A 26186-nucleotide genomic window follows, 5' to 3' on the forward strand; every position below is an offset into this window, starting at 1 on the left:
ACAATGTCATCATCACCCACAGACTGCGACCGGTGGAAAACCTGGGCATCGGAAAATTGCTCAGCAGCAACCGGACAAGTGTTTTGTGACTGTGGGAAGGGTCCAGAAAACAGTTCCTCAGAGTATGCCGGTTCAAATGCCAAATTTTCCTGGGAGGGGGCAGACTGGGGGGAAGGAGGCTGAGGTGGAGGAGCTGGAGGAGTGCTGATTTCGGTGACATGGGTGGACTGCGTGGAAGACTGACTGGTGGACAAATGGCTAGAAGCATTGTCCGCTATCCATGACATCACCTATTCGAATTGTTCTGGCTTTAACAGTGCTCTTCCACGAGTCCCAGTAACTTGAGACATGAACCTAGGGAGTGTAGCTCTGCGGCATTCCCCTGCTCCCTCATCAGCAGGTGGTGTCTCACCCCGCCCTGGACCACGGCCTCTGACCCCTGCAGTAGTTGGACGCCCACGTCCACGCCCTCGTCCTCTACCCCTAGCCCTCGGGTTCAACATTTTCAAAATTAAAGTGTAAACTGTAAATTTTTTTGGAATTTTTTTTTTTTGCTTTATTTGTGTTATTTGTGTTTTTTTTTTTTTTACAAAACGATGCTATCCTATTGCTATGGCTAGTTTCGAACCTACACTGACAGCACACAACTGGATTTTGTGCTGTGTCTGATGACTTTGAGTTATAAAAAAAAATGAAAGTAAAAAAAAAAAAATCAGCAGACTGTGCCTAATTCAATCAAACCCCTAATAAATTGTCCCACTTAGGTGTTTGAGATGTGTGTGTCACTAAGAGCTGACTATAACGTTCCCAAGTCTACCTGCAAATTCCTTACAATATGGTACTAGCTGCACTACTAGTGCCAGCAAGCCCAGCCACAAGCAAACAAAAAAAATATATATATATAACGCTATTCTAGCCCTAACAAGGGCTGTTGGGTTCTTGTAGACTCATTCCTGCCTAACAGTAAGCTAATATAACAGCCTAATGCTATCTCTGCAGCAGCAGCAGCTCTCTCCCTAACGGCATCCAGACAGAGAATGATTCGAGCAGCGCGGGCAGGGGCTAGTCTATTCCAGGGTCACCTGATCAGGCCAGCCAACCACTGCTATCGACGTGTAAGGGTACCACGTCATGCTGGGTGGAGTGCAGAGTCTCCTGGCTTGTGACTGGCTCTGTTTCTGGCCGCCAAAAATCAAAACGGCGGGAGATGCCATTTTCTCGAGCTGGCGAAGTATTTGTCCGAGCAACGAGCAGTTACGAGTACGCTCAAGCTCGGACGAGTGTGTTCGCTCATCTCTAGAAATTACTTAAAGGAAACCTACCACTTGTAGTGACAGGTTTCCGATGGCAATACCGAGCACCAGCTCAGGGTGAGCTGGTGCCGGAGCTTATTTTAGTTAGTGTTTTAAACCGCGGTATCGCGGTTTAAAACACTTTTTAAACTTTATAGCCGGCGCAGGCAGGTACGCGCTCGGCGCTTACCGTGCGCGCGGCTACATAGGAAGTGAATGAGAGCCGCGTGCACGGTAAGCGCCGAGCGCGTACCTGCCTGCGCCGGCTATAACGTTTAAAAAGTGTTTTAAACCGCGATACCGCAGTTTAAAACACTAACTAAAATAAGCTCCGGCACCAGCTCACCCTGAGCTGGTGCCCGGTATTTCCATCGGAAACCTGCCACTACAAGTGGTAGGTTTCCTTTAATTTACCATTTACCAAGCAAAACCAGTATGTTGTAGAGGTTAAAACCTATAATGCAGGCATATCTTTATTATGTATATTAGCAGAATCATTTGTTATAAAAAATTACTTTTACCTTAGCAGTAGTTCTAATATGCCTTCTGCCTCCTTCAACACTGCCTCTTCCAATGATGTCACCAAGGGCATTATATGTATTGGACATAGAGCACATGATTTCTGTTATTCACTTGTCCCTTGCATACACTACTAGTAATAGCGACCTTAGTAAATTTCATTCATGTTTGGTGTCTGTTTGTAATATATATGACCAATGACTACGGTATATGCCACCACTTTTTCAGATACACTGTAAGATATTTCAAGGGAAAGAAGATATTCTCTTAATAATAGAGAACATATAAATGTGGAAGCAATTTCTCTTTTGTCATATAACTATGCGATGGAGCCTCTTATGAAGTAATTTTAAAGAAACCACAGACATGGGATTATCATCACATGAGATCTTTGAAACACAGCATACATTTCAAAACTGTTTGAACAATCAGCTATCCTCAGATAAAATTGTCACAGTTCTGCTTAATACAGAATATCAGTTAGAGAGGATTTCAAGCAGTCATTTTATCTGAATTTCTTCAATTCAGACTATTTCTTTGTTGTAGAAAGATTCATTAATTGTGAATGATGAATGGTGTCCCCATAGATTGATTTCTGTTCCTAGACTTTTGTAGTAGGATTCACTGAACTTATTTCATAATCTTGTTGAAGAAAAAGCTATAAGCAATTAAATTTTAAAAAAATGTCCTTAATGCACTTCTGAGACCCCTTTTCAGGCCACACAAAGGGATTAAAATGAGGTTAACTCTGATGTGGTTTCTCCATGTTTGGTAATTGTAGCACTGATATTTTTTTTATTGTCAGGCTCTATTTTTAGATACAGCCAATTTATAATTAAATAATGTTAGATTTCTACAAATAGGTTAGCATTTTCATCATGATCTTTTAGTACATTCTAGGTGAATACATGTCATCATATACAATAGGTGATGATCCTACAGCTTTCAAAGAAATGTGCTAAATGGAGACGGCTGATTCATCAAAAGCACAGGAATTGTTATTTTTATATTCTAAAACTGCATTTAACATTATAGGGGAGTTTTTGGTGAATATATACTCGTATACTTATATGCTTTGATAATTAATTGAGATTCTGTAAACATAAGGGTAGTCTAATACCTCCAACAAAAAATTATAATCAGTTTGAAACAAGTTATAGAGAATTGCACTGGGTTTTCCAACATAGCTATATTGTAATAATAATAATAATAATTAATAATTCCTTTATAATGCACACAGATTAAGAAGCGCTGCACAGAGCTTGCCAAATCGGCCCCTGTCCCCAATGGGGCTCGCAATCTATTATCACCTAAAGTATAGTTTTTATACCTTATCATTTATGTCCATCATGCTATTTCCAAGATCATCCCATTTTAGGGCAGATTCACAGGGTCAGAGATCAGTCCATAATCAAGAAACACAAAAAAATAGCTGTACAACGGACTGTCCACACCGCCGGGGGTTGAACTCAATGCATAATTTTGATACTTGCTGCACAGAGTTTCTACTTCCCTGATATAAAGCATAGCCAACACTGTAATCAATACAGTTTTGACTCTGCTGCCTACTGGGGAAGCAGTAACTCTGTGCATCAAATATCAAAATGATGCATTGAGTTCAACCCCCGACAGTGTGGGGGTTGAACAGCACTTTTTGCATTTCTTGATCATGGACTGATCGCTGACCCTGTGAAGCTGGCCTTCTCAAAAATGACATAAGTTCAGAAGTAAGATATGTTAGAACTCATAGTGAATTTCTCTACATCATGCAACCAACAGATTATAAATGTTGGGCAGCTGGTCTGCTCTCTAGAATTATATACAGCAGAACACTACTTGTTTTCTACTACTGTGATAGTACGTCCTTGTAGGAAGATACTTCCAGCACCAGAACATTTTATCACTTCCAGCTTCTGGCACAAGTTCATGAATAGAGTCGGCACAAGAAGCAGTGGATGTGAGCAGTATATAACAGCTGACACCAGGCTCTAACATCCACGATCGGAGTCGGCTCTGATTGTGAGTGTTAACCTCTTACTGCTTGACCGCAGCATGTAAGGGTCTTCCTCATGCCATTTACTGCGGGATTTGATCCTCTTCAGGTCAGCCCCCAGGTCTGCCAAGTGCCCCGGGACTGTTCTATGTCCCTGGCAAACAGACCCCTTCCGGATCTGACTGTAAACTGTCGGGACATGTGTGAGTATAAAAAAAACAGATACGCAAAAAAAAACCCACATATTTGGTGTTGCCGCATCTGTAACAATCTGTACAATAAAATGGAATCATTTTTGGAACTGCTTGGTAAAAATAAAACTGGAAAAAAATTCTGAATAAAGCTAATTTTTTTATTGATACCGATTAAAAAAGTGTTCTTTTACAACTCTTCTTGCTAAAAATAAGCCTTTCACCAGATTCGTGAGCAGAAAAACAAAAACGTCATAAAGATGGTGATGATAAAATTTACAAGATTTTCTCAAAATTAGTTTTTAGTCATTAAAATTGGAAAAAAAATTAAAAAGCCACATAAATTAGGTATTTCTGTAATTGCGGCGACCCACCAAATAAAATCAACATATTATTTTTATAGTATGGTGAACAACTAGAAAAAAAGCAAAAAAATATTACCAAAAATGTATCATTTTTATTTCCTCCACCAACAAAATCTCATCAATTAGCTATAGATGCCCCAAAATTCTGTACCAGAAAAGTGTATATTATTTGGCAAAAAAGAAAAACTTATGTATAAACATTAAAGAAAGAAACATTTTTTAGCCTGTACAATTTGACAATGCAAATTTGCTCTGGATGGCGCTTCTTCCATTCTATGCCAGGCCGTGTACCCACCAAATATGGGGTATTGGCACACTCAGGAGAAATTGGGTAACAAACTTTATGGAGTTCAATGATATTTAATCCAATGTTAATGTTTAATTTTCTGCTCAAAATGAATGTATTGTCCAAAAATATTATAGACAGCAACTCCATTTTGTTTTAACCCCTAAAAAACCCAAAAGGGTTAACAAACTTCTTTAAAGTTCTTTTTCATACGTTGAGAGGTGTAGTTTCCATAATGGGGTAATTTACAAGTCTTGCTATTATTTAGGTCTCTCACAGTCAATTGAAAGTTATGCAGATCCCTCGAAATACAAGTTGGAGGGAACAAGTTAAAAAATGGCACCCAAATTCTAAGCCTCATAACATTCTAGTAAAATATGTTGTATATTAAAAAAATCATGCTGTCATAAAGCTGACATTTGGGAAATGTAAGTTATGAATTACTATCACTAGAACTACTATGACTGCTATCGGCTTCAAAAGTGGAGAATTTAGAACTCTGAAAATGAAAAATTACAAAGTTTAATTTTTTTCAAAACTAAACACTAAAGATATCATCCAAATTTTTTACTTAATTTGAATAACATTGTGTCACAAGGGAATGATCTCAAAATCCCCTGGATATGTTAAAGCAATTCAAAGCTATGACCACTTATAGAGACACAGGGAAGATTTAAAACATGGGGCTGTGTCCTTGAGGCCAATATAGGCTGAAGGGCTTTATTATTTATACAATTATTTATTATTTTGAAAGTCAATACAGGTAGAGTGACAGAATACCACACACAATGGGTTCTGTCATTGCAGTAAATTGTTATATCTGCAGATTTGGCTAAATTGGCTGAAAACTTCAGAAAACTTATTTCAGATTTAATATGTGAAGTGATATGTAGTGGATTTATGAAGTACACTTTGGAAGTCTCTATTTAGGAGTAAATCTCCTTTAGTCTTCCTTTGGTGATGGAAAAATGTAAACCCTAATTGCAACTTTTTAGCAGCTTTTAGTCAAAATGCCATGTATTAACCCCTTACCGACATGTGACGTAATAGTATGTCACATGCCGGGTCCCGGTGCATGGAGAGGGCTCGCGGGCCAAGCCCTCTCCATAGCCGGTAAGTCTTTGCTGCATATTGCAGCAAAGGCTTACCGGTACCACCCGCGATCGGTGCTGGCACCGATCACGGGTGTTTTCTTGCTGATCGCCACCGGGAAAGCTGCATGGGCGCCGCCATCTTTCTGAGGATTGTCGCTACCCGTGACGTCATTGGGGAGCGGCGATCCATCGCCATGGTAGCTTCGGGTCTAACGAAGACAATCAGCACATTGTAATGTATGAGTAGTAAAATACACATATACTGCCATACTGTAGTATGGCAGTATATGATAGGATCATACAGACACCCTAGGGTTAAAGTACCCTAGGGACTCTGAAAAATAGTAAAAATAAAAAAAGTTTCAAAAAAAATTATAATAAAAAAAACTATAAATTCAAATCACCCCCCCTTCCCTAGAACTGATATAAATATAAATAAGCAGTAAAAATCATAAACACATTAGGTATCGTTGCGTCTGAAAATGCCCGATCTATCAAAATATGATAACGGTTTTTCACTGCGTTTAACCTCGTAACCAAAAATCGTGCCCAAAGTCGAAAATGTCACTTTTTTGCCATTTAAAAAAAAATTCTATAAAAAGTGATCAAAAGGTCGTACAGTCCTAAAAATGATAACATTGTAAACGTCATCAAAATCTGCAAAAAACGGCACCACCCACAGCTCCATACACCAAAGTATGAAAAAGTTATTAGCGCCAGAAGATGGCAAAATCCCCCCCAAAATTTTTGTACAGGAGGTTTTAATTTTTTTAAATGTATGAAAGCATTATAAAACCTATATAAATTGGTTATCCCCATAATCGCACCGACCCAAAGAATAAAGTACACATGTCATTTGGGGCGCACAGTGAAATCCGTAAAATCCAAGCCCACAAGAATACAGCACAAATGCGTTTTTTTACCAATTTCACTGCATTTGGAATTTTTTTCCGCTTCCCAGTACACAGCATGGAATATTATATACCACCATTTTGAAGTGTAATTTGTTACGCAGAAAATAAGCCGTCCATGTAAGCTCTGTACATGGAAAAATAAAAAAGTTACAGATTTTTGAATGTGGGGAGTGAAAAATGAAAACGCAAAAACGAAAAGAGGGCTGCGGCGGGAAGGGGTTAACAACCACATGTGCCAAAATGCAATCATATAAGATGTCTGCCTGATGATATATATGCCACATATTTCTTCCCCTTCAATTATATTTGGTTGTTGGTAAAAAGCAGTAGACAGAGTATCAGTTCCAATTTTTTTAACCTAACAGTGTCAAAAATAATTTAAAAAAACTTGTGAGAAATAATAATATATAATATTAAAGGCTAAAAGCACATGGTTTGAACTAGGGCAGCTGCTTCATTTTGTCAGCTCTCTGTTTCCTTAAACTCCCCTCCCAGATATGACATACTTCAAGATTATTTGCAAAAATGACTCAATGTCCAAAGATGTTTTATTTGATATTGACTCATCCACCTAAAGATCAGAAATTGCCCTTCATGAAACAATGGGAGTCAGACCTAAATGTTAATATGCCATTGCAGCCACCAAGTGACATTAGCTGAAACATCCATTAAGATTCAACATAGGACCTATTTGGTTCCAAACTTTTCCCATTGGCCTCAACCAGATAGGAGTGATGACCCACATTTGGTGGACGTGTTTGAGGGTGGCTGTATTCTAGAGCCATATAGCCAAACTGATATGTACGGCCCTGAAGGTGACTGTTAAAACCACTCCTGAGGTAATACTGGCCGATAAACCACAGAGGTTAAAATTTCAGAGTCAAAAGATATGTCTGATTATATGTATGGCAGCAAGGATACACATTGAACCCCAATGGAAATCACCAATCCTGTCAGTGGATCAGGTGAAGGTAAGAGTCTCACAAATGTTTTTGTATGAGAAAATTTTGGTTATACGGGATGACAATATGGAGGCATATCATAAAACATGTCAGCCCTGGATAGACTATTTCCAACTGCCGTTCCCTGCTTCCCTACTAGCTCCTTAGAGTTTAGGGACTCAAACTGAAATGGACACCATAATTAATCATATCTCTGATAACACTACACATAGATGATGATCTAAATTATCTCTAGCCCCTTAAACTTTTCACTCCTCCCTCCTCCTCCTTGTGGTCTCCTTATGTCTTTACTGTTATTACTCCATTTCCAACCCCCTTCTTTTCTGCCTTAACTTGGACTATGTGTTTTGGTGGGTGGGAATGTATTTTGGGAAATCCCCTGCACGGGAAACTCTTACGGCAAATTGTGCTGCTGTTTTCCAATTCCGCTGTATGGGTGAATTTAGGGCAAACTGTGCTTGATTTTTATCTTTTTTGACTGTTACTTTATAAGACCTTTTCATTTGTTAAACTGGGCGGATTACCACTGGACTGCTTTAAAGTATTACAAAGGTACCATTGTCCCCTGCGAGGGATTCCTTTGGGCGGTCCTGTGTCCTTGCATTCTCTGCTTTATGTTTAATAAAAATCTTTGACATTAAAGGACACCTGTCATCAGTTCTGTGTCACTTGTCCTGTCACTACTACCTGTTGGAGCAGCTAACAAGGATCCATCCCAGCCTTTATCTAGTTATTTCATACATTATTCATTGTAAAATCACATATTTTTTATCATGTAAATGAGGCTGGTCACATGGTCAGAGGCAGTGATGTCAGCCCTGTTACCCCTCCCCTCTCCTCCCCCTGCTCATATATGTGTAATGTATAGTAAAGCATTGCTAGTGTGTGTGCTGCATCTGCTGACATGCTGCATCCTCCTAATATACAGGTGAGAGACACAGACATCAGCTACACATGAATCTGACATGTTCTGCTGTAACATGGCTGCCTGGAGCTGCTGTATCTCTCCTAAACACACACACATGCACACACAGGCTGCAGGGGGTGTGGCCACCAGCACCAGGAAGCACATCATTATACAGCCTCACATCATTATACAGGCTGTCAGTCATGCACTGGGGGTGTGGCTGTGCCTCCCACCTGCTTCATTGGACATTTCACAGGTCATTTGCATACAGCTTTAGGACCTCATTGCTTAGGTTTACAGGCATGTAGAGGGACAATGAAGGGATAGAGAAAATGCTCTCTAATGGCAGTTTATGAAAATATATTTAGTTTAGGGGGGTTATTTTGCATGACGGGTTCTCTTTAAAGTCCTCTGCATGTTGGTTGGTCGTCTTAACTGCTGTCTACCACCATCCTACCTATTCATGGACAAATGATTTGATGCAAGATGTGTAAGGATGTAAATAGGCAGCACTTGATTTTTAGCGTTAATCTTAACCGACCTGCAGTGTGCAGAGAGCCTGAAAGGACAACAGTTACCATTAGCATAATTATCTGTGATGAAGGCCCTCAGGTCTGTTCTCATCATTTTCAATTGCCTATTGCACCCAGTTAGGGTAAAATAGGCCACCGGCAATTAATACTGAGAGTTCAGTATTTGTTAAACAATAATGCAACACTTTTCTTTACAAAAAATATTCTAAATCGAGTCTGTTAAAGTGCTATTACTACATATTCATCACAGTTTATATTTAGAACTTTAAATAAAAGAAAAGTTTACTATTAAATAATGGCACACGTCGTAGAAAGCTTTTCTGAACAATAAGTACTGTAATTAACTGAACAACAAGCTCTACAATGTCAATGACTGAAGAACAAGAATGTACAATTTGGCAAGAATCATACTTTAACTCAATGGAAATCATACTTTATCTTATTCTTTTCAAGAATAAGCTTCAAAAAATAAAGCTTTATATATGTTGACCTCTTGAGATATTCAAGAAATAGTTGTTGTGGCTTACAGTAAAATTTATTTTTCTTCAACAAAATATTTCTGCCTTATAATTCTCACTAGAAAATTTTCAAATGCAAAAGTACGCAATCCATTTGATTTACACAAAAAAAGAAACAAAAATGGTAAATCTCCATTACAAACAGATTCTATTATTCCATAAAAATTTTATTTACAGACACAGAATTGCTGTAGAAACAGAAAAGGTCACCACCACACCTAATAATGGTGACATATTTGCCAGGTCCTATCCTTGACTTTCATTATATCTTTGTAACAGTAAATGGAGCACAAATCTGAGTTTCCTAGTTAAATAGAAAAACAACCATTCACTGAATAGAATAATGAATAGAATGACTGCTGAACAAAACTATGAGGTTCTACTCAGACAATTGATATTGTTATGTACGATTACTATACATTACATTGAAAAAAAATGAAATTTTAGAAATTAAGACAGAAAATCCCAATAAAAACAATCAGTAATGACAAACAGTGATCAATACAGAATATTGATTTCTGGAAATGAATACATGCAGTATAATTATATACTCGAGTATAAGCCGAGTTTTTTAGCACAACTTTTGTGCTAAAAATTCAACACTCGGCTTATACTCGGGTATACAAAAATAATAAAGTTACTACTCACCATTCCGAAAGCCCGGACAGCTCCTCTTCATCTTCATGCCGCAGGTCCGCGGGAGCTCCGTGGCCGCGCCTCTTCTGTCTTCATGCCGGCTCGGGGCCGCGACAGCTCCGTGTGCACAGCCCATCCGGCACCCAACTGTGATGTCAGCCGGTGTTGACGTCACAGAGTGCGCCGGGCGGGCCGTGCGCACGGAGCTGTCGCGGCCCAGAACCGGCATGAAAACAGAAGAGGAGCGACCACGGAGCTCCCGCGGACCTGCAGCATGAAGATGAAGAGGAGCTGTCCGGGCCGTCGGAATGGTGAGTAGTAAGTTTTTTTTTTTTACCGGCAACAAGGGGCTGGCAGGCATTAAAAACAAAGGGGCTGGCAGGCATTTAAAAAAAAGGGGCTGGCAGGCATTAAAAACAAAGGGGCTGGCAGGCTATATAGAGAAAGGGGCTGGCAGGCTATATAGAGGAAGGGGCTGGCAGGCATTAAAAACAAAGGGGCTGGCAGGCATTAAAAACAAAGGGGCTGGCAGGCATTAAAAACAAAGGGGCTGGCAGGCATTAAAAACAAAGGGGCTGGCAGGCTACATAGATAAAGGGGCTGGCAGGCTATATACTGAAGGGGACTGGCAGCTATATACTGGGAGGCTGTGACCAATGCATTTCCCACCCTCGGCTTATACTCGAGTCAATAGGTTTTTCCAGTTTTTGGTGGTAAAACTAGGTACCTCGGCTTATACTCGGGTCGGCTTATACTCGAGTATATACGGTATAAACAACTGCAATATACAAGTCTAATATTTTAAAGCTTACTTTAATACTATTGATCATTTATTGTGTATGATATAATACAATGCCCCATACACTAAACATGTGGTTTGATTCCTAGACCATCAAAAGGAATGCAATAATACAATAATAATCCCACTATTTTGTACTTGTTGTTGAACCAATCTTTAACACATTTATCAGTGCTTCTGGCATTTCTTATGGCTTATGGTATGGAAACACTGAAATAATTGCAATTTCTTGCGCACTTCAAGAGTTTGTAATCATTCTTGCGTCTATACCACTTCCATGCCATGCTCCTGTCCTCTGCCTGCACACTTAGTTTTCAAAAATCTATCCAATGATACCAAACTCAACCTCCTAGTTCAAATTTTTTTTTCAGATTTTTTTTTCTGATTACCCATGAAATAAATGATATTGATTCAATCTACGATTCAATTCAGATGGCGCTGTAATCACCGGAAATCAAAATGGGATAAAAAATATTACAAAATGGGAATATCTGAAGAAATACATATTGTATCTAAAAAAATATATATTACAAATATTTAATAAAAGTATATACAATGATACTAAACCCTGTATTTTCACCCCTGGGGTGAGGTAGGGACAATCTAATTTTTAATGTAGAAACTACATTCAGCAAAACCCAGGGACAACAACGTGGATGTAATAGTTTTCCCCTTGCCTCTCAAACAACAGAGAACTTGATAACCTTAGGTCTCTTCCCCTCAGAAGATGGGTTTTATTTTGTTGCCTACAAAGTTTTCAAATATCTATTGCTTTAATTTGGTTTCACTGGATTCTACACACTTCTATTTTCAGATTTTGGATCTGATATATCTCAAAATATCCCCTTTTTCAATGTTTTTGCACACATTTAGAATTTTGTTGATTACATCGCCATCTGTTACCATAATTGAAAAAAACTTCAGAATCCAAATCTGCAATAAAAAAATGGGTTTTAATGTTGCCTCCCCCAAGAGGTGGAGGTAGTGAGCTGAGTTTGAATTGGATAGATCTTCGAAAAATATTTGACACATATTTTTTGCTTTTGATCCACTTATCTTCTTAAAGCTTCAGTGCAGGAATTTTTTTAAAAATATTTCTAAAAGGAGCAAAAAGATAACTACCTCCATAATCACACATAGATATCAAAATAAAAATATATAAAATAAAAAATATAAAATAAAATAAAAAAAGTATGTTTCAATATTTAATTTGGTTTGTAAAATAAAATACATACATTATATATGTTATATGTACACATTTTTTTATCACCAGGATAAAATGACTTGACTTTTCTTTTAAAAAGAGTGAAAAAGGCTTCAGACTTTTTTCAGAGTTTTTTAGTTCAGGAACTAAAATGAGTAAAGTGCCAAGAATCTCAACACTCATATGGCGTAGGTAAAGGAATAGAAGTTGCTGCCAAAAATATGTGAATTAAATCCCAAAGTTATCACCCTCTAAGATGAATCAAAAAATACATTTTCAAATTTCCAGACCAAATATAAATGCCCCCAATTTCTTTTTACAATAAGACCCATGTAAGCCATCTCTAACTTTGATTGTATCAGTTAAACAAGAACATTATATTGTAAAAACTATAATTTAGAAATATTTCATAATAGTGTTTAAAATTAAAAAGTTTTAGTGCTTACAAACTAAGGCCAAAAGACAATGCTTCATGATTAAGATTTCATGGCACAAAGTGCTGTTTGTTTCTGTACAGTTGTAATTCTTTGATAAATATTGTTGCAAGTGAATTTGCATAAGAAAAATTGAGCCAAGTGTAAAAGCACAGCAAGTATTCTAATGGCCTTCATAAATCCTAAACTCATTAAATGCAATAGCTAAACCTCTCTTTACACAAAATATGTAAGAATGGCAATTTACATTCATTATATCTACCTCTTAGAAACAAATCGAAACAGAAAAAAATGGATAGTTCTGCAAGGTACTATATATTTAGAGAATTTTTTTTTTCTTTCATTTAAGTGTTGTTATTAGGACTTAACAATAAATAACCAATACATGAATTACAAAGCCACATTTGTTTTTGTCAGCTATAATGATTTCAAATTTCTTACAGTATCACACCTAGACATGCTTTGTATATTATTTGGAGTATTTATTAGGCCAGTGACATAATAAAGTTTATATATTTTATGCATGCTCTTGGAAAGGACAAGAAAGATAGACAAATACAGTGGGCCCTAACGCTTAGTGAGCTATCCCTACCTGCTTGCATTGAAGACCCTGCTGTTCAGGGACATCCCAGAGACATTCCCTCCAAGGGACAAAGTGAAAAATACAAAGACAGGTCAATACAAATGAATAAGAGGAGTTATTGCAGAGTTGGGTTGGAACCAGGAGGACAAATATGGTACAAAATCGCAATAGTAGAGTATAGTCAGAACACAAGCCAAAACGTTAGGATACCAGGAGACAGATCAGAATAACCCATTGAAATAGAGCTTAGAAATGACTATGGCAGGTACCCTTTAATGGTGGGCAGAACTGCATTTTCAGAGTCCCAGCCCCGAACAGTGAGTACAACAGAATTCTGAGATCTGGACAAGGTAAGATATTAGGTAAGTATCTCAGAGATGTATGGAGGTGACATGTAGTGAATGGAAAACAGATTGTAGCTTTAGAATTAATATATTTACTCTGACAAAGGTAGAGGCCAAAGTTGTTCATCGCCAGCACTTCACAACTGCTCCTCCCCTCACCTTACCTACACCTCCAGTGTCCTCGAGATTACTAAGCCAATAGCCAGCCTTCTAATGGTGAGATCTTCCATTCAAGGTCTTCATGCTAGCCCCATTACATGTAGTGGCAGTTTCTTGGTCAACTCCTGCTCTACTTCTGTTTGTGTTGAAGCCCCTCTGAATGCTCCTGAAGTTCTCATCTCTCCTTGTGTTGGGCTGCACTGCTTAGGTTTGAGGTCAGAAGCTCTCCATGTCAGTTTGCATGTGTGGAGTCCGAAGGTTTTCCAATTTCCTCTTGCATCATGGGTGTTTTACCCTTGTGGGTCGCCAGGAGCAGATTGACCTTGTTACACATGCTGGTTCGGCTGCAACAGAAGTTGTTCAGGTAACCTGCTGATGCTGCTTTCCTACAACATGTAACTGTTGTGTGAATTCCAGCTGGAGTTCCTTACTGGATGGTGCCTGACATTCTCCTCTATCACTCCGATCCATTGTCCTGTGTAGCTTCTGCAAGAGTCTTCTTACTATCCTCCCTAATTTCTTGCTTGTGACATACTAATCCTGTGCATAGCAGCCTTTCATAATTTGTGTTATTTTGCGGATTAACACTTTCTTGGGTGTATTTTGCAAAATGCCTAATAAAATCTACTGTTCTGGATAAAATGTGAAACGCTTATCCTATAAAAACATGACAAAAAAAACAAAAATAAACAAAGAGGAGATAAAGTAAAAGAATCAGAACTTAATCTTTAGACCTTGAAAAAAGAGGTTACAGAATTAAAATTGGTGATGGGGCATTTAAGAAAGGACAATCACTCTCTGAAAGAAAAGATAAATGATGTAGATAATCACTTAAGAAGAGCCAATATTAGTATTATGGGGCAAGCAAAAGGGGAAGTGCCAAATTGAAGTTTGGCAGAGAATGCTTTTCTTCCATGTTTGGTATAGAACCTACGAACAGAATTCCCTTCAGGAAATCCCCATAAGGTGCTTTCACTACAGCTATCAGTGCTAAGCTTTTTAGCTCACAAGATAGAGATGTTATTTTGCATCAAGCTAGAGCTAAATTACCTATTTAGGTAAAAGGGACGTGGGTCTCAATATTTTCATTTTTTTTCCAAAGAGAACCAGAAAGCAAGAGACAGTTTCAGTGGGGGTAAAAAAAGAGTTTGATTTTAAGGGGGAATTCCATAAGCAAGTGTGTACCCCACTAGGACGAGGATGGTATTTAAGGATAAAATTAGTTTTTTTCCTCTGAAGCAGAGGATGTAGTATCTTGTTTAAAAAAAGATAGGGTCAGAAAGTCTCAAGCAACTTGTTTCTGTCAGCACCTGTCCAGCAACCATGCAACCACAACCAGGCTTGGCGCTAGCTGTCAGACTAGTTATGTGGTGGCGATTTCAATGGCGAACCCGCTATCTGGGACCTAACTCAGGGTCCCTGAGTTACCCTACAAGATGACAGGAAAACTACATTGTCTGGTAGCTTCTGGATGGTGGAGGGGACAGGTAACCGGAATACAGATATAGGGCAGTGTTGACACAGGTATACAGAAACCGACACAAGACAGGAAAGTGGGGTCACACTAGGAGATAAACAATACTGAGGGAAAAACAACAGATACAGACAGACAAGCGGAGGCAGACAAACCAGGTCCAAACCAAGATGGCACCAAAGGTACAGAATAGTATAGCAAATAGAATGGTCACGATGCAAAGCAGAAGTAAATACACAGAATAACAAGAAACACAATGACAAGAGCACTAGAGAGCACAGGAGATTGAATAACCAGCAAGGTCTGATGGGAGTAGGCACACACAAATTAACGCCACCTTTTCTGCCAACTGCGGATAGAGGGACGTTTTGGCACGGACGTTACAGTTTCGCTATAAGATTCCAAAATGTGTCATATTTATGTCTGATCTGAATTGAAGCATACGCAATGTAATCATTCACAATTCATATATGAATGAGACTGTGGCATCTAATATGTATATTGATTGCAGGGGAGTGGGAGGAGGTCAATGTTAGGAGTTTAAAAGGGAGGATTTCAAAAGGTTTGCAACATTTGATTTAAATCAAAAGCATTTACCAGCAATTGTATGCCTTTTAGAGATACAATTGACCAAAGATACTGTTACCAGAATTAGAAAGAAATACGTAGATGAAGAGTTCCATTCATTTGGAAATTTAAATTAAAGCGGAGTTAGTCAAACCATAGACCAAGAAGGTAGATAGATATGTTTTCCTATATGGAAAACTGGATGAGGAAAGAGTTGTTTTGACTTTTATTTACAACCCCCTTTTTACAGAAGGGACCAAAATGAAGTTGTTATATTTTGCAATCAAAATAGCAAAAGGTGCCTCCTCTCCATCCTGTCTCTTGAACTGGTCAAGGCTTGGAGTGAAGGTCTTGGCTCTATTTGGATTCAGCTCAAGTTAAGCCCAAGCTGGGATAGTAGTGAATGGAGACCATTCAGACTATAATAATAATAATTCCCTATATAGCGCAAACAGATTCTGCAGCGCTACACAGAGCTTGCGAAATCAGTTCCTCTCCCCAATGGGGCTCACATTCTAATCAACCTACCAGTATGTTTTGGAGTGTTGGTGGAGACAGGAGAAAACCCACGCAAAGACAGACAATAAATACAAACTCTTTTCAAATGTTGATCTGGATGGGACTCTAACCCAGGACCCTAGCGCTACAAGACTGCTAACCACTGGGTCACCGTGCTGCCCCTAATTTTGAATATTTAGAGGCACCTAGAAGGTGTATCCATTGTTGTCCCTGACATTTATTTTATTCTTTGAGCCTCTGGCAATGATGAAATTAGCCGGGTGGGTTGTGAAGGGCATAACGACAAGATCTGCCTGTATGTAGATGATTTAGCATTTTCGTGGCTGTGAGCCCAGTATAGATTCCAGTTTCCTTCTTTAGATTTATGGAAGCAGTTATTAATGATCTGATTTGGAGATGTAAAAAAGTAAAATTGCTTATATGTGTATAAATCAATTAGAGAGGGTGGACTTTAACTCCCTTTTTTTAATATAAGAGGTTCTGCAGGATACACCACTATGGGCTAATCCTGTTTTACCAGAACTTCTGAAAACTGCTGTTACCTCTTTCTGGTTACGATGACGTATCAGGCATGTTTCACTAGTTCAGGATAAAGGACAAATAAGGTCTTTTCCGTATATGTAGACCACATTTCAGTCGTGCACTGGTCATTATTTGTGATTTTTTTTTAAATTTCACATGTATCTGCGAGCACACCATGATCACTTTCAGTAAGTAAGCCCCAAATAAATTTGGATATAGTTTCTCACGAATAAATAGAGTTATTACATACATGGATTAATACATAGAAGGAGATTTCTAAAGTGTATAAATATATAGTAAAAGGTCATTCTGTCAATTTGAAACATGCCTAGTCAGGAGTTACAGAGTCAAGTCTAGGGGCAACTGAAATTGTGTACACCAGGACTGATATAGACAGGTTGGACTTATATCTGTGAAATGCTATGTTTTTGTTAATAACAGTGAATTAGAGAATGTGCTATTTTGTTATCCTGAGTATATTTAAGAAACTTGTCTTCATGGAAATACCCCTTTAATGAGGGCAATTGGTAGGGGGTTGTTGGGTAAAGGAAAGTTTTATAAGCAATTTAATACAAGATGATTGCTGTTTTTTTTTCTTTTTGAATGACTATTTGCACATCACTAAATAATTAGTTTAATGGAAAAAAGTGTGGTAAGGTATTAGGTAATTCGTTCAGAGATGTTTGGAGGCGACATGTAGTGAATGGAAAAGCTTTGGCTTAAAAAAAATGACTTTACTTTGTCAAAATTTTAACACATTACTGTGTATTTTTTTATGTGTAAAATTCAAATTGCAGACCACACATTAACACCCCTTTACATAACTGCCAACCAACCTGGGTCATAGTATCTTCATATTGCATTGAGCGCTCTGAATATTACTACAAAGTGACAGTTAAATATTCCTTCATTACAAACACATTGCAAGTCAAAAATTCAAACCAGCTGTATTGTGAAAAGGTTCAGCTGGACAATGTTTTTTCTAGTCCCTAAATATCCCACATGTAAATTTCTGAAGCATTCATTATCATCATTTTACACACTGATCCACAAAATGTAACTTGGCACAAGCAACTAAGCTACAGTAAATGTAACCATGCCAAAAAATAAATCAGCTTAAGCACACATCAAGGGATGTTTATTTGTATTTTCTGGTGTTGTTTCAACTGCTGCGCTAGATGAAAAGCCCACTGCATCTATGGTTATGGCAATATTTAATTTGCATGATTGTTTTAAATGTGTTTCTCTTAAGACAGTAGTCTAATTTTAATGTATAATTACCAAATTCTGAAAAACTCAGCTGAGTAAACTTGTAATTATCATCAATAGAGAATGACTGGAGTAAGCACAGTTTGTAAGAGAGAGGGAAAAAAAAGAATATTATGTGGTTATAATCTGCCTCCACTTAAACGAGTCATTGATTTAGAAGGCTGTATTTCACATGACTAACCAGAGGCATATAACTGTGGCCATTAAACAAGATAAATCATAAAGCTGTACAATACACAGTTTATTGAACCATTAAGGCACAACAAAGCATGTTTAGAAAGCCATTAAAATGTTCAAAAAATACATGGCTCAACTTTATACTTTAATCTACTTTCATAAGCTGACATGATTCTATGGGTTTTTATATAATTCCGATAAAGCAGACTCTTGTAATATGCACAATAATATGGACTCTTGTGACAGCCCAATTGTGTTGTCTGCATACATCAAAGTCTGAAGGTAACTTAAAGGGGTGTTCCAGGAACAAGAATAATTCATATACAAATGGCACCTTAAAATATAAGCTAACATGTAATAAGTTGTTATTTAAAATTTTGCTAATTTTTACCTAATAAGGTAGATCCGGTGCCAGGTTTCTGTAATTATGGGCAGCCCAAAGTTTTTGTAAAAAATGTTAATCCCTCATATATATATTCTAATTTTCTGTGGAGGCTACTGGGGCATGGATTAGCCGTGCCATGTAGCGGGAGCTGAAGCTACTCTACACCCACCAAGCTTCTTTCAATACGTCCTACAGGCATTCTTCAACTACATCGAGCTTCGAAGACGGAATTCTACACATTTGCAGCATTTTCAGCTTCACAGATCAGTGTGCACAGCTACGTGACCTCTGCGAAGACCAAGCTACTATGCATGCGCATATCTTTAGCACTAGAGACAGTGCATGCAGCTACATTGAGCTGTGTGCTAAAGATGCCCCAATAGACTCCAAAGAAATTTGCATATTTATAACATAAACTTTTAATACATATCTGGGGGACTAAAAGTTGTAATAAAAAAATAATTTGGCTAGCCATAAATACAAGATCCTGCCACCGGATCTACCTTTTTAGGATGGTAAATTTTTCTTTAAAAATTAAATTAAAGGCTTCAAAAATTATCAATGGCAACATAAAAAAATAATCAAGTCATTAATTTACAAAGTGATATCAATAGAATGAAAATGTAGATTTATTCATACACATCCAGAAGGAATTAAACAGATTTGTTAGAAGAATTTTAAAAAAGTCACAATGGTGGGCAATCTACGCACTTTTCTATACAGATATTTTTGCATGCATTTTTATTTTTTTGCATACATATCTTTTTTCTTATGGAGTTTATGGGAAAACAGTGATAAATACAGTGCTTTGCTTAATAACTTGTTTTTAGCATGTTGCCTTTAAATTAACATCTGGTCACATTTTCTAAAAAGAAAAATGCTGCGTGTGATGTACTGCAGATTGTCCACCATAATCATAAACAGTGAGCCAGTGGTGCTTACCTCAGTGTATGTTGGAGATTCAAGTAATGATCAAATGTATGAATAATAAATCTAATACTAGAAGAAATTATCTTCCATCATCATTAGTGCACTTATTTATTGAATAGAATGAAAAATATGATTATCCTTAAATGCCACAAAGTACTAGTTAAATGCCATAGACATTATAAATGCATTAATTTTATTTTAGCATTCACTCTTTTCATAATTTTTTTTACAGCTGAAAGCATTTGGATTTTTTTTAAAGATATATTATTATTATTATGCAGCTTTCTTCATAGTGGGTGTCTTGTCTCGAATGCAGTGTCAATACATGTTGCTCACTAAATTTGCACTTAAATTACTATTTGAAACCTATAACCATAGCATGCAAAGGGTAACTCTCCGGAAAAGCCATATGCTTTGAGTCCTCTTCATACAGAGATGGGCTTTGATGCATATTGCAGCAAAGACCCATTGCTAACACCCACTCTTGGTGGGTGTAAAATCACAAACACATTAGATATCGCTGCATCCCAAAATGCCCAAACTATCAAAATATAAAAATGGTTATTGCGGTGAACGCAAAATAGCGCCCAAATGTCCGAAACAAGACTTTTACATCTTTTTACATCACATAAAAATGTATTAAAAAGTGATGAAAATTTCCCACAGTCCTCAAAATAGTATAAAAAAATGACATCTCACACAGCTCCGTACACCAAAGTATGAAAACGTTATTAGTGTCAGAAAATGGTGAATTTTTTTTTCTTTCTCGTACATTTAATTTCTGAAAATGTATTAAAATGCAATAAAACCTGTTTAAATTTGGTATCACTATGATCGTACTGAACCAAAGAACAAAGCAGAGGTGCTATTTGGAGTGCACAGTGATAGTCGTAAAAACTGAGCCCACAGGAAAGTGACGCAAATGCGTTTTTCTGCAATTTTTCCACATTTGGAATTTTTTTTCCAGCTTCCCACACAAACACAAAAAAAAACATAAAAACGAAACACACCACCAAAAAAGGGAGAATACTATACAATACCACCAATCTTTTAAAAGAAGAGTACCAAGTCCTCAAAAGACTATCTCAAAATATCAGTATCATCTTCTGATCAGCGGAAAAAGGGGGGGGGGACAGTGATTCAGGATTTTGCTGATTATGAAACTGAAGCCGTATGCATCCAATCATACATACCACATTATCTTGAAAACACTAATGACCCCTTTGGACCCCTTGAACAGAAATACCAAGAATTTATTAAGAATTACACAAAAATTGGCCTTTTTACAAAAAAAGGGAAAAAAATCCTTCTCATAAGGAACCCGAGCAAACCATATTTTTACCACTTACCCAAAATTCATTCGAATTTTACTTTCCCATCTGGCCCACCTAACACCTCTAACACTGTCTGACAAGTTACCTATCTCATTACCTGGACCTATTTCTACAGAAATATGTGAGTCAAATGAACAGCTATTTAAGGAAATCCTCCTATCTTATCAATATTCTGAACAAACCTCTTTGGGAGGAAGATTTTGTACTAGCCTCACTCAATGTCACAGCTCTATACACAAACATTGAGCACCACTTAGGATTGGCCTGTATAGAGGTCATCCTGGAAGAAGACTGAGATATATTATATATCCAAAGACAATTTCTAATAGATAGCCTCTCCTTCATTCCAAAAAAAAAATATTTTTTCACATATTTTTGTTCCATCAACAAAAAGGAATGGCTATGGGGACTAAAGTAGCCCCTTCTTGTGCCAACCTGTTCATGCAGATATTTGAGAGCATCTTTATTGTATAGGCCAATTAAAGCTATATAAAAGATACATTGATGACCTGTCTATAGTCTGGCAAGGAAACATGACCTCACTTCAACAATTCTTCACAGACCATGCGCATATCTTTAGCACTAGAGACAGTGCATGCAGCTACATTGAGCTGTGTGCTAAAGATGCCCCAATAGACTCCAAAGAAATTTGCATATTTATAACATAAACTTTTAATACATATCTGGGGGACTAAAAGTTGTAATAAAAAAATAATTTGGCTAGCCATAAATACAAGATCCTGCCACCGGATCTACCTTTTTAGGATGGTAAATTTTTCTTTAAAAATTAAATTAAAGGCTTCAAAAATTATCAATGGCAACATAAAAAAATAATCAAGTCATTAATTTACAAAGTGATATCAATAGAATGAAAATGTAGATTTATTCATACACATCCAGAAGGAATTAAACAGATTTGTTAGAAGAATTTTAAAAAAGTCACAATGGTGGGCAATCTACGCACTTTTCTATACAGATATTTTTGCATGCATTTTTATTTTTTTGCATACATATCTTTTTTCTTATGGAGTTTATGGGAAAACAGTGATAAATACAGTGCTTTGCTTAATAACTTGTTTTTAGCATGTTGCCTTTAAATTAACATCTGGTCACATTTTCTAAAAAGAAAAATGCTGCGTGTGATGTACTGCAGATTGTCCACCATAATCATAAACAGTGAGCCAGTGGTGCTTACCTCAGTGTATGTTGGAGATTCAAGTAATGATCAAATGTATGAATAATAAATCTAATACTAGAAGAAATTATCTTCCATCATCATTAGTGCACTTATTTATTGAATAGAATGAAAAATATGATTATCCTTAAATGCCACAAAGTACTAGTTAAATGCCATAGACATTATAAATGCATTAATTTTATTTTAGCATTCACTCTTTTCATAATTTTTTTTACAGCTGAAAGCATTTGGATTTTTTTTAAAGATATATTATTATTATTATGCAGCTTTCTTCATAGTGGGTGTCTTGTCTCGAATGCAGTGTCAATACATGTTGCTCACTAAATTTGCACTTAAATTACTATTTGAAACCTATAACCATAGCATGCAAAGGGTAACTCTCCGGAAAAGCCATATGCTTTGAGTCCTCTTCATACAGAGATGGGCTTTGATGCATATTGCAGCAAAGACCCATTGCTAACACCCACTCTTGGTGGGTGTAAAATCACAAACACATTAGATATCGCTGCATCCCAAAATGCCCAAACTATCAAAATATAAAAATGGTTATTGCGGTGAACGCAAAATAGCGCCCAAATGTCCGAAACAAGACTTTTACATCTTTTTACATCACATAAAAATGTATTAAAAAGTGATGAAAATTTCCCACAGTCCTCAAAATAGTATAAAAAAATGACATCTCACACAGCTCCGTACACCAAAGTATGAAAACGTTATTAGTGTCAGAAAATGGTGAATTTTTTTTTCTTTCTCGTACATTTAATTTCTGAAAATGTATTAAAATGCAATAAAACCTGTTTAAATTTGGTATCACTATGATCGTACTGAACCAAAGAACAAAGCAGAGGTGCTATTTGGAGTGCACAGTGATAGTCGTAAAAACTGAGCCCACAGGAAAGTGACGCAAATGCGTTTTTCTGCAATTTTTCCACATTTGGAATTTTTTTTCCAGCTTCCCACACAAACACAAAAAAAAACATAAAAACGAAACACACCACCAAAAAAGGGAGAATACTATACAATACCACCAATCTTTTAAAAGAAGAGTACCAAGTCCTCAAAAGACTATCTCAAAATATCAGTATCATCTTCTGATCAGCGGAAAAAGGGGGGGGGGACAGTGATTCAGGATTTTGCTGATTATGAAACTGAAGCCGTATGCATCCAATCATACATACCACATTATCTTGAAAACACTAATGACCCCTTTGGACCCCTTGAACAGAAATACCAAGAATTTATTAAGAATTACACAAAAATTGGCCTTTTTACAAAAAAAGGGAAAAAAATCCTTCTCATAAGGAACCCGAGCAAACCATATTTTTACCACTTACCCAAAATTCATTCGAATTTTACTTTCCCATCTGGCCCACCTAACACCTCTAACACTGTCTGACAAGTTACCTATCTCATTACCTGGACCTATTTCTACAGAAATATGTGAGTCAAATGAACAGCTATTTAAGGAAATCCTCCTATCTTATCAATATTCTGAACAAACCTCTTTGGGAGGAAGATTTTGTACTAGCCTCACTCAATGTCACAGCTCTATACACAAACATTGAGCACCACTTAGGATTGGCCTGTATAGAGGTCATCCTGGAAGAAGACTGAGATATATTATATATCCAAAGACAATTTCTAATAGATAGCCTCTCCTTCATTCCAAAAAAAAAATATTTTTTCACATATTTTTGTTCCATCAACAAAAAGGAATGGCTATGGGGACTAAAGTAGCCCCTTCTTGTGCCAACCTGTTCATGCAGATATTTGAGAGCATCTTTATTGTATAGGCCAATTAAAGCTATATAAAAGATACATTGATGACCTGTCTATAGTCTGGCAAGGAAACATGACCTCACTTCAACAATTCTTCACAGAAATAAACAAAAATGATTGGGGACTTACAGTTACAGCACAGAATAAGTGGAATTTTTGGACCTTATCACAAGCCATCACGGGAACAGGTCGATGACAAAGGCGTTTTTTAAAAACGTAGACGTGAATAGCTATTTAGATTATAGGAGCAATCATCACAAAAAATGGCTCTGCAATATCCCATACAGTCAGTTTAGACGACTAAGAAGGAACTGCTGTGACATTCATACATACAATAAGCAGTGCCTTATTCTAAAAAAAAGATTCAAGGAGAAAAAATACCCTAAGAAAATAAATACCGACCCCATAAAGAGAACGAGCCAATATAGTCAACAAGAAAGCCTTTCACACAAATATTGCATTCTGAAGGCGGTCTTTGGTCATTGACCTATGACAAGAATAGACATTGTACAACTTTGTGAATGACAGCTGTAGCTGGACTCTGCAAGGACACTACCCCCCTCACTAAAGACTACTTTTATATTTAGTTGTACATTGTAGCTTTATCATCAGCTTTATATAAAGGACATATATGGCATCATGTATTCTCTTATGTCATCAGTCACATGTGTATGTAGATTGTGAGGGGCAGTCCCAGGATTTCACTATATATAATAAAGTTTATTTGAATGCTCTGGGGGGGGGGGGGGGGATAGAGCACTAAGCAAGACGTGTCACCTGTCTCTACCCCCACCATCTCCCATGGGGGAATGACTCTGTTCTCTCTGTATGTTTGTCAGTCTGTCTGTCTCAGTCTCTCACCCATAGTTAACTAGCTGTTAGCCATTGCAACAACACACTTTTTCTTCAGCCGGCACAGGGGAAATATTTAATCTCAAATTCAACTTAAATTGCTGTAGCAAATACGTTATTTACCTTATCGAATGTCAATGTAACCTACAGTATGTAGGCAGGACGACCCAAGCACTATATTGCAGTGTAAACCAACACAGATATAACATTAAACCTAAGGTCCACAAACATGGATCAAAACACTGTGCGCTAAAACATAAAAGAGAAGGTAAAATAACAATCACTCTGATCGATTTCATCAGCCCCGAGACCAACAACAGATTTGGGACTCTAAAGAAAAAATAAATATATTGGATATACAGACTGGATACTTTGAAACCAGCAGGCCTGAACAAAATGACAGGAGCCGACACGCTGATTGTAAAAATTATAGACAGTCAAAGACCGGCTCCAACTATTTTTAGCAATGAAAGCTACTACAAATATTGCCTGTTAAGCTGGCATAAAGCTGATGGAATTAAAAAAAAAAAAAACTACACTACATGCCTTTTGTAACTGGTGAAAAGCCTGGACTGGACTTGAAACACGTTTGACTGAGCAAACTAATAAATAAGTTTGACACAAACTTGCTACTTTGAATGATTGGCGCCAAGAACATCCCATAAATAAGTGAAAACAATCTATCCAGAATTTACATACGTGGCACTCGCATCGTTTTTCTTATCTTTTTTTCTGAGACTACAGTACAGACAGAGGCACTTCCTGGTTCAGCCATGCTTATAGCAGTGTGAAGAGGACACAGCAGCAGCTGCTCTATAAACATGATAAGCTCTGGATCTCATGGGAGAGGGTGACATAGTAGTGCTGATTGTGTTTTATTAATTAGTTGAGGCAGCAGAGTTAAATGTGTTGTTGTGTTTAATATCCAGCTCATGACTCTGATCTGTCTCATCTCTCTTTTTCTGTGTCAGATACTAGTAGACTTTTCAGAAACTAAATGAAAGTGTAGATAAACCCTTTACTCTGATAATCTAAGCACATTGTCATCACACACATCTCATAGCACAGAGGGATCATGAAGTGTCTGCTTAGAGAGTTCCCGCCCACACTATGGAATCTTACACTGACCAGCCTATGAAGGGATAGGAGCTAAAACAGCAATAATACTGAGTAAAATTGTAAAGTAAGAGTTCAAAAATGATCTTTATTGTTTAAAGATCACTAGGGGAATAAAATTCGAGAACTTTCTTTTATGGGCAATCCCCATCTCCCGGGTCACAGGCGCACCCGTGCCTCTCTCCGCTGCTCCGGGCCCCCAGCGATTCACTCATCCAGCGCTGACTCCAGCGGTGCACGCTGCCCCACCTCCTAGGGCGCATACGATCTGTCTTCTGTATATTTAAAGGACAAGCGTCGCTAATTGGAGCTGGCCATTTTCAGAAAAGTA

General features: G+C 37.4%; 1 protein-coding gene across 4 annotated transcripts in view; it reads right to left on the minus strand.

Moving 5' to 3' along the window:
* The window catches only part of IMMP2L (inner mitochondrial membrane peptidase subunit 2), a 734073-nt gene that overhangs the window by 17891 nt on the left and 689996 nt on the right, over nt 1-26186 (minus strand). The gene's annotated exons all lie outside the window — the stretch shown is intronic.

The sequence above is a fragment of the Engystomops pustulosus genome, chromosome 4 (genome assembly GCF_040894005.1).
Source record: "Engystomops pustulosus chromosome 4, aEngPut4.maternal, whole genome shotgun sequence".
In the NCBI taxonomy this organism is placed as follows: Eukaryota; Metazoa; Chordata; class Amphibia; order Anura; family Leptodactylidae; genus Engystomops; species Engystomops pustulosus.